This window comes from Rhinolophus sinicus, chromosome 9 (genome assembly GCF_057876585.1).
Source record: "Rhinolophus sinicus isolate RSI-liver-muscle chromosome 9, RSI-T2T, whole genome shotgun sequence".
NCBI classification, from domain to species: domain Eukaryota; kingdom Metazoa; phylum Chordata; class Mammalia; order Chiroptera; family Rhinolophidae; genus Rhinolophus; species Rhinolophus sinicus.
In genome coordinates, this window is record NC_142509.1 from 36,944,962 (window position 1) to 36,963,844 (window position 18,883).

General features: G+C 47.9%; 1 protein-coding gene and 1 non-coding gene across 2 annotated transcripts in view; one reads left to right on the plus strand and one right to left on the minus strand.

Moving 5' to 3' along the window:
• The window catches only part of RFLNA (refilin A), a 125,256-nt gene that overhangs the window by 22,158 nt on the left and 84,215 nt on the right, over nucleotides 1-18,883 (plus strand). The window lies entirely within an intron of this gene.
• LOC141569293 (U6 spliceosomal RNA) lies at nucleotides 10,422-10,528 on the minus strand. Its single transcript, XR_012492800.2, has one exon. It is a non-coding gene; the product is annotated as a U6 spliceosomal RNA (small nuclear RNA).

Consider the following 18,883-nt stretch of genomic DNA (forward strand, 5'->3'; position numbering starts at 1 on the left):
CTGCGGGCTTCTGGGAAAAGGTCCTTAGCTCCTATAAAGAAAGAGACACAAGGAAGAGGTGGCCCCCTTTTTACCTCTGGATGTTGTGTGTGGCTGTTTGCCTGGAGCTGTGGCAGCCATCTTGAGACCACAAGGAGTGACCCTGAGGATGACAGTAAGAAACAGGGAAAGACCCTCCTCCTTGATGGTATCATTGAGACGTTGAATTAACCAACCCTGGAACCGCTCTACCTCTGGATGTCTTGTCAGGGGAGATAATCAATGTCTTCATCATTGAAACCCTTTTGTTTGGACTTCCTGGTACTTCAACGCAAGGGCATTCTAACAGAGACAATGTCCGATGGCTCCAAGTCGTACCGGATAGAAGTCACAGATGGGACAACTGGTTGGTCGATTCTAGGTAGAATCCCATACTTGTTAACCCACTTGTAACCCCATTACCTGTGCCTGTGTCATGATGGCACAGCCCTTGCCAGACTCCTTGAAGGAAATAAGCTTCTTCCCAAGGACTCGCCCTCCCCACCTTGGGGTTTCAAGAGGCCCTGCCCACGGAAACAGCAGAACAGGAAACGGTTGCTCAGTCGCTACCTCGGACCTTCGCATCTGGATGCTGCCCACTCTTCCCTCTGCCTCGTGTGTTCAGTGGGGATATTACAAATGCCTGCTGCGTGAGGCCGTCTTGGGGAACAAAGGAGCTAACGATTGGAAAGTGCTTCGAACAGGTAAACACGGCTGCTGCTGGCATCAGTTCTTCTCACTGGGCCAGTGTCATCAGCAGGGGTGCATTTAACCTTCAGTGCCACGTAATAGATCTGCAGTGCCTGAGGGGCGTCCACTAAGAGGACGTAAGAAGTGACAAGGGAGGAGAAGGAAGTACTGGGACAGGGAGGTGGAGAGAGCAGGAGGACAGGAGGGACGGAGAAAAGGACGCCAACGCCGGGGAGAGAGGAGCCGTGGGGCCACCGCAGCCATCTATGTCCTGGTGGGCGGAGGCCGTTCCCAGGGGTGCAACGGAAAGAAAGACAGCAGCACTGCTGCAGCAAGCCCCCAGCACTGCGTATGTGCCTGCAAAGCTTCACGAGAGCAGCAGGTCTGCATGTCCAGTGATGCTCTCTGGCCGTGTAGCTTCCAGACGACCTGGCAAGGGAGCGGGGCCTTTCATCCAAGTGTCCAGATTAGTGCTGCCTCTGAGTGTTTGAAGGAGCCCTGAGGTCCGACAGACCGACAGCTCGTTCTCCCTGACCGAGCTCCCGAGGTCTGTTTCTGTCGTTCTATCCGGGGAGCTTCTCAACAGGAAGGGAGAAGAGGCCTGTTGTAAAAAAAATTCTGTGAACTGAATTCAGATCAGCAGCCGTGAGGAATATTGGGCCACACGAGGGGTGTTCAGGGACCCCAACATCGAGCCACCATTTCCTGAGATGGAAAAGGAAAGGGAACAAGAAGGAATCTTTTCTGCCAACGCTCAGAGGCTGTGATGAGGTAAAACGTACCACCCAGGACGGGGGAGCCCATGCAGAGGCTTGCATTTCCTGCTCGTGTCACGGGGGCTCATCCCCTGAAAATGTAGGACCCCGTGGCCTCCCAGGGCTAATGCTACCAGCCCCAGATCCAGCACGTAGCTTTGAGGTGCCCTGGGGAGCTTGCAGCTCGTCCTGAGTAAGGGTCATGGAGTTTCCACAGTGGCCGGGCCTCCACCCACATGGAGCTGTGACACTAAATGTGAATACTCTGTCCTTTCCAAGTTTGAGATCAATCCCTCCCTGCTCTCCTCCACCTGTGGCTGGTATGAGGTTAACCGCAGTGTCGGTGATGTGGTATCATCTGAATGACTCTGGGAAAACTCTGAGCCAGTATTTCCTTGTTCCTCAGATATAGAAACCCGGATGATGTGTCCATATACAAACTGCATTTCATGACTTCCCTTCCGGCTAAGTATGCCCAGGTAACAGTTCTGACCAATACAAGGGGAAGTGTTATGTGGCACTTCCAAGAAGTCTTCCTAAAGAGAGCTGACTCAACCGGGAGATGGGCCCCTTTTGTTCTTCTGCCTATTGACTGGAAGTTAGGCTTGATGGCTGGAGCTCCAGCAGCTATCTTGGACTATGAGATGACCTTGAAGATGGAAGCCACATGCTGTGAGAATGAAACAGATACATGAAAGCAGCCTGAGTCCCCGATGGCAGCATGGAGCCACCATGCCAACCTTGGGCTGCCTATTCGCAGGCTTCTTTTATGTGAGAAAGAAAGAAACTTGTATTCTGTTCAGTCCACTGTCAGTTTGGGTTTTCTGCATTTGTAGCCAAAGGGATTCCTAGTTGATATACATGTTCAAATGTTCCCTCTTTTATCCAGGTGACACTGTGCATGGAACTCACCTACTAGAACTCATTCTTTTGTGCCAAGCTTGCCCTTTCTGGCGCATGAACCCATATTAAAGTAGAAGCAGGCGACAGACGAAGTTCATCTTTGAACCCTCCGAGTTTGGTTCTCTGCTTCCAGGCTTTGGTGTCTTCCCTTTTCCCCTGCTTTGGTTTGCTTTCAGTTTGCTGCCAAGTAGTTTCCCCCAGCTGATAATTTATGACATCTTATGGGATATTTGGTTTCAATCAGTTTGTCATTCCCTGCTAAATCACTCCTAATTTTGACAAGCTTGTCGTAATGGCTTCTATCTTAGAAAAAAAAAATCTTCCTTGACTCTACCTCTTTCTACAGCTATTGCCCCATTTCTCTGCTCCACTTTATAGTCAAAATTCTGGAGAGATTCATCTATATCAGGGCTAGGCAGTTGGACAGCTCCAATAAGCAGCAGTCATTTCATGGGTGTATAGGAAAGGCACCCCTGAGTTGTGCAGTGCACAACCTGAATATCCACACACAGACTTGATCTCTACTCACTGCTTCCACTTCCTTAACTACCACGCTCCTTTAAGCCTCATCGAAGCAGGCAGTTGCTTCTACTGCTTTATAAAAACAGCTCTTGTCAAGGTTCCCAGTAATAAATTGTTAGTCCTCACCTGACTCGGTTGACCAGAAGCATTTATCAATCACGCTTCCTTCTTAAAATGCTATCTTTCCCTGGCTTCTGGGACTCCATTCTCTGGGCTTTCTTCCTACCACACCAGCTGCAGTTTCTTAGCCTCTTTTGAGACATCTTCTATACAGCTGTCGTTTATTGCTATTTCCTCAGCATGCAGAACAGTGCCTGGCAGGCGGCAGGTATTCAACAAACATGGCAGGCACCGAATGAATGGCTGCATGGGGGGTTGTATCTAAAGGAGCTGATGTCAAACAGTGGAATTTCAGGCACGTTGATATTTTGGGGCAGTGTGGTTGTTTCTACTAACTTCTAAAACATCAGAGAAGTCGGAAAGGCCACAGAAAGCTACTTTCTTTCTTTCCATAGAGTAGCAGGTCAGTTCCTGTGTCTAGGTTCTGTGTTTAAAACTCAGGAAATACATTCTTCACACTAGCCAACATGTCCATCAATGGATGAATGGATAAAGAAGACGGGATGCGTAGATACAATGGAATATTATTCAGCCACGAGAAAGGAGGAAATCCTGCCATTTGTGACAACGTAGATGGGCCTGGAGGGCATTGTGCTAAGTCAGATAATTCAGAAAGAAAAAGACAAATGCTGTGTGATCACATGTATATGTGGAATCTAAAAAAGCCAAACTCATAGAACCAGAGAGTAGGGTGGTGGTTACCAGGGTTTGGGGGCGGGGGGTTTGGGGAGATGTCAGTCAAAGGGTACAAACTCCCAGCTGTGAGATGAGTACGTTCTGGGGACATAATGTACAACATGGTGACTATAGTTAAAACATACTCGGAAGTTGCTAAGAGAATAGCTCTTAAATGTTCCCGCCACACTTATGTGACGTGAGGGAGGAGCTAGCTGACACTGTGGTGGAAATCATTTTGCAATATGTACGTGTATCACATCACATGTACGTTGTACCCTTGTGATTATGTGGGGACCACCCAGGTAACCCAGGACAATCTCCCCACGTCGAGATCTTTAACTTAATTGCAGCTGCAAAGTCCCTTTTGCCACATAAGTTCCCTTCACATTACCATTATGATCTTTGTGGCCCTTATATGTCTGTGACCACACGTCCTGTCTCCTTGAGGCTTTATTCCAGTGTCACCGACCCATTGAGGACTATTTTAACACTGTAGCTTGTCCCGACCACCCTGGCCTCCTGCTCTGCTTTTCCTTCTAACAAGGTGTATAATTTCCTAATACCTTATGTTTCTGACCTGCTTCCCCCATAGAAGGTCACCTGCAGAAGGGCACGGATTTTGGTTATTTTCTTCACTGCTGCCTCGTCAGGGTCTGGCATCTAGAAGGTGCTCAATAAATATCAGTTAAATGGATGATACCCCCCCAAAAAACCCCAACGCCCCAGCCAAGCCTTTTTTAAACTTCCATGAGACCCACAGATGGAAAGTTCACTCAGAATGGCTCAGCTTGGCCAGGGGATCGATGCAGCTGACGTGTCCTTCCAGGCCCCTGTGTTGGGAGCGTGTGAACCTCACCCAGCATGGTCCCAGGCTGCCCCCGAGACACAGAGGGGATAGGACAGCACAGCTGACAGAGGCTGGGAGGAACTGAGTGAGGCTGCTAGTTACTGAAAGAGAATATGAGAACAATAACCATTGTCACCCACAAGCACACCTAGTTCAGTCACCAGACAGATGATGCCAGAAGCAGACGTCCTGTGCTGTTCTGCACACACCAGCCCCGGGAGCGGGAGGCTGGTGGCCCTGAGCAGCTGGCCCGGTTCCTGCGTACTCTGCTCCTGCTCGCCTAACCTCCAGCTGTGGCTGGGCGCCGTTTCCACTTTCGCAATAACACTACCAGGAAACTCGGTGTTCTCCAGCGACCACGTGCTCCTTTCTTTCAAGAGGCAGCTGTCAGAGTCTCGGTGCTCCCAATTCCTGCCATCTTGGGAGCATTTGGCCATCTTTGAAGATGAAATCTATTTCATTAGCCTTCATCTTGTTCAGTTGTGTCCTCCAGCCCAGCACTAGGCTGTCAGGCCGTCCTACGAGGGTTTGGCGGGACTTCTAGGAAAGCGCCTGCCAATGATAGAATAACATAGTGCCTGGGCCAGCTGGATTCCCAGAATGCACCCTCGGACAGGGCTTCCCAGCCTCTGGGGAGCCGGCACTGAGGGCTCAGTCTGCAGCTGCAGCTGGAAAAAGAGAGCAGAAGGAATGAGGGAAGGGATGGTCAGGGGCAGTTTCCCTGCAGGGTTCCAGGAAGCCAGATTTGAGCATATCTCAATGAGGCGGTTCACGTTAGAATCAGAAGAATTTTTTAAAAACCCAAACCAAAAAAAGCCCACAGTAGAAAAGCAATGGAAAGTAACAGTGAACTCTTCTAATGAGAAACCCACAAACACTCGGTGAATCAACGTCACCCTCCTCACTCCCTAGTTCATCTTTTTGCTGGCTTTCAAATTTTGAGAGCGGTGAAAAACATCACAGGACTGGGAGTTAGAACCCTCAGGTTCTAATTCAACTCTGCCTCAATGATGAGCTGTGTGACTTTGGGAAAATCGCTCACCCTCTCTAGACTCTTATTGCCCTCACTTGTACCATTAGGGAAAATAAGTATTCTGGCTTCTGAGGTTGTGGGGAAACTCAAATAAGATGATGTGCAACATTAGGACTGTTATTAGCCTCATTGTCGTTACGATGGGTACAGTTTCAATGTTAGAGTTGGAGGAACGGGGCTGGCTGGCGAGGGAGCCTCAGAATTTGGTATCTCTTTTTTTCTTTTCTTTTTTTTTTCAGAATTTGGTATCTTGGTCTTCATTCTAACTTCCGGAAGCCTTGCTGTGGTCTTTTTTTTTTAAAGCACCTCAGCGAAGTTCAATTTAATTTAATACATTTAGGCAATTGTTTAAAAATTTGGAAAAGATTCATCCAAATAGCAGAACTTTCATACCTAAATCAAATAATATCTACTTGATAAAAATTTAACTTCTTAGGAGCATAACCTCTAGTTTTAGGAGCTGCATGTCTTTTAAAGCGGTGGCCTTTACTTACCATTTGACTTAAACAAGGATTCCTAACTCGGGAGATGCTAACATAATGACCTTGGGGCATCAGAATAATATATAACTGGTCCGTTTAATGGAGGGAGAAAGGGATGGTGGGAAAAGCACTGTTTGAGTGTCACGCTGGCTGTGACGCTACTCCCATAATGACCACGTTTATCATTTGGAATTTTCTGCTCTTGGGTAAGACTCTTAACCACTTTGGGGACGTTTTCCCATCCACACATGAGGAATAAAACCAACTCGCCACGGTGTTGTGAGGATTAAAAATACTATAGCCCCTGTCGGCAGCTAGCCTCCAACGTGGCTCCGGGTCCCTGTCCCCTCGTCCTCGCCTCTCACCATGAACAGGGAGGGCTGGCCTGTGTGACCAGTAGGACACGGCAGGAATGTGGGCCTGGGACTGCCGAGGGTAGGTCACAAAGGACTGTGCAGCTTCCATCTTGTTCTCTCTTGGACCATTGCCTGGGGGAAAACCAGCGGCCATGTGGTGAGGACACCCCAGCAGCCCTGTGGGCAGGTCTGTGCGGCAAGGGGCAGAGGCCTCTTGCCAACAACCAACATGGTTTGTCCAGTCCCAGGAGGGAGCCAGCCTGAGAGGCTCCCTAGTCTAGGTTGCCCAGTCTCGGGCAGCCTAGACTGCAGTCTCATGAGACGCCCGGAGCCAGAACCACTCAGCTAAGCCGCTCCCAGGTTCCTGAGCCACCTAAACTGATGGAGACAATACCGTAACCAGTTCTTGTTTTAAGCAACTAAGTGTGCGGTAACTCGCCACACAGCATGGAGAACTAACAACCTGGGCACACAGCATCATAAATCTATGTGTACATAATACATGAAGAGTATACTGTTTATTGAGTTCGCATTGTGGGCCTCCCTTTAAATTTGCACTGAGGCTCTTAGAAATGAGCGATACATACAGTATCCCTTCCCTGTAGGCGTGTTTCGATTAACAGGGGAAATATTAATGGGCTACAGTGGCCACAGGTACGATAGGTACTAAAACCTGCCCATTGGAAATATGGTCCAGGAAAGTCCTCTGAAAATCTCTAATACGGGAACGATAACACCCATATTTATTTTCACGTCTTTATTCTCTGGCCGTTGCCCACCATTTCCACTCTTATAGAAGAAAATTAAGAACAAAACTCCTTTTCATAAGCAAACGCTGAAATCCTGCAATCTGACCGGCACAACACCCAGCCACAGTGTGTGCTCACCAGTGTGTGTTGCAGGCTGATTGAAAGGATGGGCCAGGGTTTGAATTATGAGATATTTTCGAATGTGCTTGGTGTAATCTCCATCACCACTAGGTGGCGCCCTGGAGGCCTTGGCTTCCTCGGGGCCATTGGCATCCTCAGCGGCTCTCTGGGTGTGGGTTGGGTCGGGGGAGCTTGGAAGGGGGCCAGTCTCCTCCCTGTTGGTTTCTGGATGTTGTACTTCCAGAGGCTTTTTCATATCTTTGTATAGTCTTTGGAAACTTGATTTTAATTGCTATGTAATATTTAAATAGTGAATATACCATAATTTATTTGCTTCCTCTTCTTTTTTTGGGGGGTATTGAATTGTTTCTCCTTTTTTAACATTAACATATTACAGTATAATGCACTTATGTGAACTTTGACTTACGTCTCTGGTTATTCCCTGAGAATAGATTTCTATAAGTGGAATTACTGGACCAAAGGGTGAGGACATTTTCAGGGCGTCTGCGGTTCCCCAGTTTTTTTCTGGTAGAGAGCCAATGTGCAGCTCCACCAGTATGAGTACCCATTTTCCTGCATCCTCACCAACACTTGTTTTTTAATTAAAAGAACTTTAATTAAAAGTTTGATAAGCTATTAAAAATGGTATTTTATTTGTATATCTTCGCATATAAATAGCTACACAGGTGAACGTTTTCATACATTTATTAGACATGTGCTCCCCTTCTTGTACAAGTGTCCTTTGTTCTCTGTCAGAGCAACCAATTTTTTCTTGTTTATTTTTAAGAACTTTTTATGTATAAAGGATATTGATCATTGGTCCATCATCAGTGTTGTAAATATTCTTCCCCAGTATGTTTACTTTTACATTCTGTTTGTGACATCATCTGACCCTCAGAGTTTTTGCTTTCAGGTATTATACTCAAATCTATCAGTCTCTCTGATTTCTTCCATTGTTTGCTGCTTAGACAGCTCAGTCCCATCCAGAAATCAGATAAGTATTTTACTTCTATTTTTTCATGCTTGTTTGAAGCTTTATTATTATTTTTTCTTTCCATTTACTTCTTCAGTCCACCTGGATTTTATTTTGCTTTATAATGTTGAGAAGCCAGCTTTATTTCTTTTTTTTTTCAAGTAACTAACCAACCGTCCCAGCACCAGTGACTAATTCCTTCTTTCTGTATTGATTTGTAATGCCACATTTATAGTGTATTAAACTTTTATAAGAACTAGATCTTAGTATACATAAAATCTACTGTTTTTGTACTATTTATTCCTCCAGAGACATGCTTCCAATATACAGAGTGGTTCATGTCATTTTCCTGCTTAAAATCCTCCAACGACGCTCCCATCTCACCTCCGTCATGATAAAGTGCAGACCACCCTGCTTTGAGATGCTTGTTGGCCCCACCCCCTGACCCCAGCCTCCCCTGTTGTAGCTCTGGTCCCTTCAGTGGACCCTAGTGGCCCCACGACCTACTCACCTTATCAGGCCTCTTCCTTTTTCCCTCCAGCACCCCTGACCTCCACCTTCAGTCCATGAGGCAGCCGGCCTCCAATCCAACCACTCCAACCTTCACCATCATTGGCTCAGCCACCCCACCGGGGCCCAGCAAATGGCAGCATTGCCCCCTGCCCCCCACTCCCCGCTTCCACCTCCCTTCTGTCCATCCTCCACAAGCAGCCACACCACACCCATCTTCTTTTATAAACAAGCATCATGTCTTGTGCTTCCCGGCTGAAAACCCTCCCTAAATGAACTCTTCGAACAGCCTGGCAACAGTGAGTCCTCAACAGGAGAAAGCTTGTTGGGTCCCAGGCACGTGCCCTGCCCATCGATGCTGAGAGAACACTCATGAATGAACACTGGTGTGACCTTGCATAGCGGGACTTGGGTTTGCCCCAGGGTACCAGGCGCTCAAATACCCGCTCCAGAATCTTCCCCTCCTGGGAACTGCCCCTCCTCTCTTACTGAACACCCACTCCCCTTTTCCAACTCAGCCCTGGCTCTCACCACCCCTCTTCCCCCAGAGGCTTCCCTTGGGGAAACTGTACCCCTGAAGCCCATGTGAGCGAATCCCAGTTCTGCCACCCATGGCTGTGTGATGCAGGGCATATTTCTCAACCTCTCTGTGCTTTAGTTTCCTTATCTGTAAAAGGATGGTGATAACTGCTTTGAGGGGCTGTTGTGAGGACAAGTGAATTAGTACCTATAAAGGGCTTACAGCATTGCCTGGGATTGCTGCCTTCCGTGGGCACTTTGGGTGTTATTATCTTTATTATATATTTTTTCTTCCCAGATCTCCAGGGCAGGCACACAAGTGTGTATATAAAGGAAGGAGGGCAGAGGAGGAAAAGGACAGAAGGGAGGCAGGCGGGGTTGGGGGGGCGTAGGCCTTCCCTGACCACTCCCCACGCCAGGGCTGCCCAGTGCCTGCCCCCAGGCCCTCCCCCGGTGCCGGCTGGTCACCCTGGCCACAGTGTGCTGTTCACGCTCGGCTCCTTTCCCCTGTGGAGGTGTCTTTCTCCAGCATCCTCAGCCTGGTGTGTGGCGGGCCTGCCATGATGTTTGCTGACTTGAGTCAAAGCCACAAACGGAGGGACCACATGCATTACTACTCCTTGGGGGACACTCACGGTCTGGGTCCACTTGCTTGGACCAGCGCCTGAGAGCTGATGACATGTTTGATATGTCTCCACCACCAACATGGTGGTGAATTTGATCGGAAACATTTCGCCCGCAGAGTGGGTCTTGTCATGCCATCCAGTGTCATCCACCAGCTGACACTGGCGATCCCCTTCACAGGTCAGTTGCCGTTATGCCCCAGAGTCCCAGCCAGTAGATTTGACAGAATGTGCAATGGACTTGACAGTTCTATCTGCAACGCCATGTGTGTGAGTTTCCCGTTGCTGCTGTAACAAATAACCACAAACTTAGTGCTGTGCCCTGTTAAGTCTCTCACCTGCTTTATCTCATTTAATCCTCACGACAACCCCTGGAGGTAGTTAGAAGTACAATCCCATTATACAGATGAGGAAACAGAGGCATAGAGAGGTTGAGTAACTGGCCCCAAACACACAGCTACCCTCTGTCAGATCTGGCATTCCCAGCCCATTCCTTTCCTTCTTTCTTTTTTTTTTTTTTTTTTTTAATATGGAACGCTTCACGAATTTGCGTGTCATCCTGGCGCAGGGCCCATGCTAATCTTCTCTGTATCGTTCCAATTTTAGTATATGTGCTGCCGAAGCGAGCACCCCGTTCCTTTCTAAACAGTGCCTGGCACCTCAGTCTTGTACACCCAACAAGGCAGACAGAGACAGAGCATTGCTCCCTAGGGCTCCAGGATTTGCCCCCCACCTCGTGCAACCTGAAGCTTTGAGGGAGGCCCTCCAGTGCTTTGTTGCTGTGTGGAGACCATCACAGTACCCAGCTCATTGAGACTGAGGTACAGTCCCCTTAAATGCCCAATAAACGTTGCCTATGAAATGGTGGCTGTTACTATGGTTTCTATGAGGTTAGATGTTCTCGGGAGAGGCCTTCCCGTCAGAGGAGAGGCGCTGAGATGGTCCTTTTGTCTTGACAAGTAAAACGAGCCTCTGGTGTTGTCCTTCCAGAGCGAAAGCCCCCCCTCTCGCCCCCACGTGCCTCTTCCCAGCAGCTCCCTGCGGGAAACCGGTCTGTTCTCTTTGCACTTTGCACAAACAACCCATCTTCCCTCGCTGGCAAATTCGGGCCCTATTTCAAATTGTTTCGGTTCCACATTTCACAGCAGTATTTCCCGACACTCATTTCATTCATCCAGCAGTGTCTGTCTAGCCCCAGGATTACTGAGAATCAAGGGACAACCCTGAATTTATTTCCTTTCTTTCTCTTTTTTTTTACCTTCCCTGAAAACCCCAAGTGCCTTTGTTGACCATGCAATTCTGGCTCCATCAGTATATTTAAGGAGAACCTTTTAAAGAAAAGTCGTGGGGTTTTTTCTATTTTGTTTTGTTTGTTTTTTTATTATTGTTGTTGCTCCCATTCCCTTCTCCAAAAGCATTTTAAAATCCAGTCTGAATCTCAAGTATGTTTTGAGTTGTGTTCAACTTTTAACGTTCTGTGAAAATTTGGATTTAATTAATTTCTCTTGCATTCTGAAATAGTGTGATACTTTTATTTTTTGTTTCCTGGACCAAAGCCTTGCCACATTTATGGAAAAACGGAGCGGGTGGGGGGAGGGGGGAAGGGGGATATTTTCTTGTAATAAATAATGTAAGATGGATTGAAATTGTTGCTTAAAGGGAAATGACTGATTTCTGGCCTCAAGACTGTGCCTAGCGATATGTGTCTACCAGCAACAAGGTGGTGAATTTGACTGGGAACATTTCGCCCCCAAAGCCCAAAGGGGGTCTTGTCATGTCATCCAATGTCATTCGCCATCTGACACTGGCGATCCCCTTCACAGGTCAATTAATTGCCTTTGTGCCATGGAGACTCAGCCAGTAGACTTAACAGAAGGTAGCTGAGTTCCATCTGCAACGCCATGTGTGTGAGTTCCCATTGCTCTGTGACAAATAACCACAAACCTAGTGGCTTCAGACAACACGCATTTGTGACCTTACAGTTCTGGAGGCCATGGGTCTTATGGGGCTAAAATCAAGGTAGCAGCTGGGCTGCGTTCCTTCTGGAAGCTCCAGAGAAGGGTCTGAGCCTTGACCTCAGCTTCTAAAGGCCGCCTACATTCCTTGGCTCATGGCCATGTCACCAGGACTTCTGCTTCTGTCGTTAACCTCCTTCTCTATCTGACCCCCCTGCTTTCCTCTAATAAGGACCCTCGTGATTACACTGGGTCCACCCAGATAAGCCAGGATAATTTCCCCATCTCAAAATCCTTAACGGAGTCGCACCTGCCATGCAAAGTCACATACTCTCAGGCTCTGGGGATGAGGACGCAGGCATCTTCGGAGGCCGTCCTTCAGCCTCCCACACCAGGCTTGCTCCCGCCCAGGGCCCAAAGCTTCCCATCACTGCTGCCAGCGTTTGTAGACGGGGCCGTCCCAGGCCTGCGTTCCAGTTCACAGCCTCACTTCTGGGGCGAGTGTGAGAGCTAGCTGCTGGGACAGAAATGATGCAGAGCATTTTGGGAGCAAAAAGAAGAAGCTGGCCATTCCGGGCTCCTGGAGCATCTCTTGGAGGAGGAGGCCTTCAGGGTCTTTTGAGTTTAAGAGACCAAGGGTTGAATCTGAACTTGGTCCATTCACCAGAATGCCTTTGCACTTCGGGCTTGCCAATGGTAAGACATGGACGCTAAGCCCTGTCTTAAGAAATTGGTCAACATTAAACACTTTAGAATGAAAAGTTGAAATAATCAACCTTTTAGATTCTAGTTAAAAAAAAAAAAATGAACAAGCAAACACTCCTCTCACCCCCCACCCCCTACCCTTTGAGAGCCAGTTACCCAGGAAGGAAATGCCAAGAAATCTCTACTTCCTTTGTCCTTGGCGTTGGCACCCTTGCAGAACTACGCCTGTAGAGGATAGACTTTCAGGACATGTGGGGCCAGATTTAAAGCTGGCGTGGAAAGTCGGGTGGGGGATTTCCACGCGGCTCAATGGCAGGTGTGATGTTTCCACTCCAGGTAAAGATCCGAATCGCAGCAATTAGGTTTTACTTTTCTACTCACCTCTTTTATCCCCTTTCTTCAAAATCCATTTACCTTGCTGAGCTCAGTTGGCTCAGGGAGAAAGCTCTGGCTTCAGCATCAGATACCCTTGGGTTCAAATCCCAGCCCTATTGCTGTGTGACTTTGGGCCAGTTACTTAACCTCTCTGATCTTCTGAGTCCTAAATTGTAGAAAATGAGAACAGGTGGGAAAGTGCTTTTTGGAGCTCCTAGAACCTGGAAGGTGACCAGCAAATGATAGTCCCTTTCTCTCCTGTTGGGAGGTATTTTATTTACTCAACAGGGTCCCACGCGCGTTGAGCCGTGGCAGCCTAGGAAAATGAATCCTGTTAGAAATACTGCGCACATGTGTTTCTGTCCTGGCTTTAGTTATATATCCTTGGATGAGCCATTAACCTCTAGGCCTCAGTTTCCCCATCTGTAAAGTGAAAACAAAACTATCATTCTGACTGTCTTGGACTGCTATAACAAAATACTGCAGACTGGGTGATTTATACAACAGACACTTATTTCTCATAGTTCTGGAGGCCAGAAGTCCAAAGTCAAGGTGCTGTCAGATGGCGTGTTTGGTGAGAGTACACTTCCTGGCCGGAGACAGCTGCTATTTTGCTGTGTGCTCGTATGACCTGCACTCAGGGAGTGGAGATGGGGGCTGCGATAGAGACAGAGATAGAGAGAGAGAGAGGTAGAGAGAGAGAGAGAAAGAGGGAGAGGTAGAGAGAAAGAGGGAAAGAGAGAGAGCGAGACAGAGAGAGAGGTTTCTCCCTCTTCCTCTTCTTATAAGGCCACTAACCCCATCCTGAGAGCCCCACCCTTGTGACCTCATCTAACCCTCATCACCCATCGTTGGGGGGTTAGTGCTTCAACATACAGACTTTGGGGGGGCACAAACATTCAGCCCGTCATACTGATCCCCTAAGGATACCGGAGAAAATAAGGCTATGACCTTTGGAAAATAACGTATAATGGAAAACCCACTAACTATTGCAGACAAAGAAAAATATTGGTTTCCAAAAGCTTTCTGGATCCCCACACGTTATGCATTATCTTTAAAGCCATTCATTTTTGCTGGAACAAAAATGAAATATGTTGCTTTTTAAATGTTTGCTATCCATTCATTGAAGACGCACGCAGACCAGGCAGCCTGCGTGTGTGCTAGCTGTTTAGGAGTGAGAACGATCATACAACCCGGCCTAAGCCTCCGATGGCAGGCTAGCATGGTTCAAAACCAGCAGCTCCCTTCGGCAGAGACACACGTTTACCAGGGGATCCTGGGCTGGGAGCCTTGCTAAGGAGGAGAAATGTGACCCGCTGGCTGGCTCAGAGGTCATCACTTACCTCACCTGTTTCCAGGGGAGAATGTCCCAGAGCCATCAGCTCCATGGGAAGACCAGTGACCTTGAGGTCAGCAGTATCGATCCTACCACCAGGTGGCTGCACTCTGACAGCATGGCCAACAGAGAACAGGAGGGGGAAGGGAGCAAAGCCAACCCAGCAGTGAGGCCAGGCTGAGCCATGGTGGTGCTGGCTGGGGAGGCACTGCCGGGAATATAGAAGGAGCAAGAAGCTGGCAGCTGCCACCAAGCTGCCGTGGACGAGCCTGCTGCCCTGGTGACCACCCTCATGACCGTGTGCGTGTGGACTATGGATGTCCTGGGGGGGGGGCAGTTCAGGGGCTTCTGTTTGAGATTTCTTTTTAATGGGGAAAAAAAATACCACTCGCTTTGCCCGTGGAACCATCAGAAGTTAGTTATGCTGACAGAACGGAGATCCCAGAATAGGAACCAGCTGGAGAGTCATATGGAGGAAAAAAAAGGTCCTGCTGATTTATTTTCTTCTCTTCTCTTAGCATGGTAGCCAAACAAACAAACAAAAAGGGGGGCGGACCTTCAATGCACTATTGAGAAACAAAAATGAACGTGCATGTAGAGTCAAGCTAACCGGCCTTACCCTTCCTCACTCCTGAAGAATTATTAATAGAAAGAATTGCAACAGTTGTGACAACTAGAACTACTGGCTCCTGTCCATCGCTCCCCACGGGAACAAGCAGAAACGGCGCCATCAGGCAGAGTGGCTGGGCCAGCAGGACGGCAGTGGTGAGTTCTCACAATGATGAGGCTGGTTCAGCGAGTGGGCAGCTCCCCCGTACCCCCAGCTGCACAGAGACTGTGTTCTGAGGGTGACCACAGACATTTCACACCTCATCTCTCCATTAGTACCCCCCTTTCCTGTCCAGTCTGGGCCTCAAGTTCCCAGCAGTGAGCCCGGCCCGAGGCGGTGCAGGATGCGTGGTGGTCATTGATTTCTGGGATGTCAAGTTGGAAGCAAAGGAAGAGTGAAGACAGGAATACTGTGGGAGTGCTAGCTCGGGGGCTTGTGGATTGTTATGCGCTCTATCTGGCATTGGCAGGACTTCAGACTGTTTCAAATTATCTATGAATAAATTTCCTTTGGATCGTCAGGCAACCAGGCAGCAGAACTGGAAGATGCCTCCTCAGCCAGCAGAGCCCCCCCAGGAAAATAGCTGCCAGACGCAGGGAGTTCGGTTCCAGGCTGGGTCTTAACAGCCAAGGCTCGGGCTTAAAGATCTGAAACGAGGGTTCTAATAGCGACCAGGCGGATTGTGAGTGGGGGAACCAAAAAGCCCGCGCCCACCAGACTCCAGGCCTGAGCAGACATCTCCTCTTCCGAGGAAGCCACCCGAAAATAACCCTAGTATTTTCTGAAACTATTCTGCCATAGGAAAGGTGGAGAACTTTGCCCCCAAGAAGAAAAACACGCTTTGAAAAAGATTTGCTACAGGAAACGGAAGTGAATTGCAGAAAGCATGTATCTTAAGTTCATAATATAATTCAAGGAAATGTGGCCTTAAAACGAGGTGAAACTGAGATGCTCAGACACTGGATCGCAATGAAGGTGGGTGGGAAGAAGAGCTGGGTGTGTCTAGAAAGGCTGTGAGGGAACTAAAGACATCCCCGAAGAAGGGACATCAGCACGGGACAGCAGAGAACTGGACGGAAGCAGGAGGAAACTGGCTCAGTGACGTCCAGGGACGTGGGGGAGCTGGTGGTTGCCGGCCAAGAGCCGTACCCCACCTCTTCCATGCAAATAAAGCCTTTATTGTCCCGGGATCCAGTGCCCTCCTGGGAGGCAGGTGCTGTCCCCTCCTTGGCCCCAGGACGTGAATCTTGGTTGATCGATGCCAACCACAGGGGCCTCATTCCCCTTGGTCAGTGATTGTCTCAGGCCTGGTCATTGGTGCTCCGCTGGCCGGTGACTCATGAGGTGGCCTCTGCTGGGGTCTGAAGAAGGGTCCCCTCACTTGGAAGAGGAGACAGATGAGAAGCACTGCTTCTCTCTTCCTCTGGACATTATCGTGTCTGCATTTGAGGGCTGGAACTGCATCCTCCATCTATCTGCTAAAGATACGAGAGAAGAAAGAAGGAAAGAACCTGGGTTTGAGCTGTTGTGTCACTGAAGGAGCGAATCCTGGAACTACCTATCTCTGACTGTCTTGTTATGAGACACGACAAATGTTCTGATTAAGTCACTTGTAGGCGGGTTTCCTGCTCCACGTCGCTAAAAAGATCCATTGAGGATAAGTTCTAGAAGCTCTCCTAAGGAAAGAACATGCAAAGAGATGGTTATAAGATACAAATGCCAAAAAGTCAAGCAATGGGTGACAGGTGTTCCTGAAGAAGAAAGCAGAGTAGAACCCAGAAAGACACGATAGAAACTGAGAAAAGATCCAGTCCGCAAACTGAAGATGACATCCTGCGTTAGGTCAACGTCTCAGACAAATCCCTAAGAAGAAGACAGTAACACCCTGGGAAAAAGACAAACGACATGGACAGAATCTATAGGACAACAGAAAATGCTGTTCAAACGGCCTATACATTTATGAAAAGATTCCCCATCTCCTTCACAGTAAGAGAAAGGCAAGTTAAAAGTAGACTGCGACACTCTCTGCACCATGGGGTTGGTAAAGGCCCCAAGTAAAAGCAACAAGGGGTGTCAAGGACGCTTGCATATTTCTGGAGGGAAAGTCAGGTTTCAACCACACCTGGGGACAGTTTGTTAGTATTTGTCAACGTTGCGACTGCACACACCCCTCCTAGGAAATGATCCCACAGAGATGTGCGAAGGTAAGAAACAACATCAACCAGCCTGCATGGGGCAGTGTGTTCCTAAGAGCAGAATTTGGGGAACACTCTCAAGTCCATTCATCAAGGACTGGTTCCGTAAATTAGGCTCCATTAAAAACTAGAAAACTTTCTCTATATTGGTATGGAAAGCTCTTAAATACGAAAAGCAAAATGTGAATAATTTACTGCCATGTGTGACGAAATAAAGGAAAAAAGGAACACACGCACACACACTCACACACTCACATTTGTTTGTTGTTATGGACCAAAGTACATCCCCCTTCTATTCCCAGTTCATGTGTTGAAGTCCTAACCCCCCAATGTGACTGTATTTGTAGAAAGGGCCTTGAGGGAGGTGACTAAAGTTATATGAGGTCCTAATCCTATAGGACGGGTGTCCTTTTAACCTGAGAGGGCCCTAGGGACGCACATGCTCAGAGGAAATACCACTGATGGCACTGGGAGAAAATAGCTGTTTTCATGCCAAGGAGAGGCATCCCATTAAAAATCAGGAGCAAAACAATGCCTGTTATGCTGCATTTTTTAATGTTCTGGATAAGCCGAATAAGCCAATGCAATAAGACATTAATATTAAAAAGGAGATAAAGTGATGGAAAGGAAGACAGCTTTATCATTATTTGCAATTGATAGGTGTTTATTACTATTATGACTTTGCTAGTTGATGTTTGCCATGCATCTTTCATATATTTCTATGATTTAGGCCATTTTTTAAAGGGGACCTTCTGTCATTTGTTAATAAGCACAGATACAGGGAGGTGAATATACCATGTTTTCCCTGAAAATAAGACCCAGCCGGACCATCAGCTCTAACGTGTCTTTTGGAGCAAAAATTAATATAAGACCTGGTCTTATTTTACTATAAGACCCGGTCTTTTTTACTATAAGACCCGGTCTTTTTTACTATAAGACCAGGTCTTATATAATATAACAATATAAGATCGGGTCTAATATAATATATTATAATATAATACTGGGTCTTATATTAATTTTTGCTCCAAAAGATGCATTAGAGCTGATGGTCTGGCTAGGTCTTATTTTCAGGGAAAAACAGTGGGAACACTGAAACTTAAGCAGCTCTGAAGCTTACTTTTATGTGCTAATTGCTATCATTCTTACTTGGGAAAAGTTTTAGACAGTGACTTAGGGGGGTCATATTTATTTACAGAAGAATGTTGGGGCTAAAAAGAAAACCCACAGGAGACGAGTCAGTGGGGTGGGTGGAAGGAGTCCTCTTCTTGACTGCTCGTCAGTGAATTTCTCCCACTTCTAGAGGCTCTCAGCACGCTGGAACCCAAGTATTATATGCAAGGTAATAGGCTGTAATTAATTCCACAACCTTGGCCCCTCTCAAGGTCACCTTGCCAAATGAAAACAAAACACACTGCGGCAAACTCTTCCTCCTGCCTAACTCTGGTTAAGGGGGACTAGAGCCCTTCTTGACAGTGGCCTGCCCACTGCCAAAAACCCATCGACAGGCGTGTAATAAAGCACCCTTGCCAGGGAGCCCTGGCCCTGGAAGGGGGTACAATGCCTGCTCCCCACAGCGGCTGTGTCCAGCTTCCCACAGGCCCAGCTGGGCAAGTCCTTTCCATTCTTTCTTTATTTTGTTCCCAGTAGAACAAAGCAGTAACCTGAGGGCTTTGTTCCAGATACTGACGCTCGTGAGCCAGACATGTGTTGTTGAGACAGGATGGAAGCTGGGCGGTGGGGGAGTATCTCAGAATCGCTCCACTCCTGAATCCCAGCCCTACCCGATCTGCCTCCCGAGCTGCTGACCCC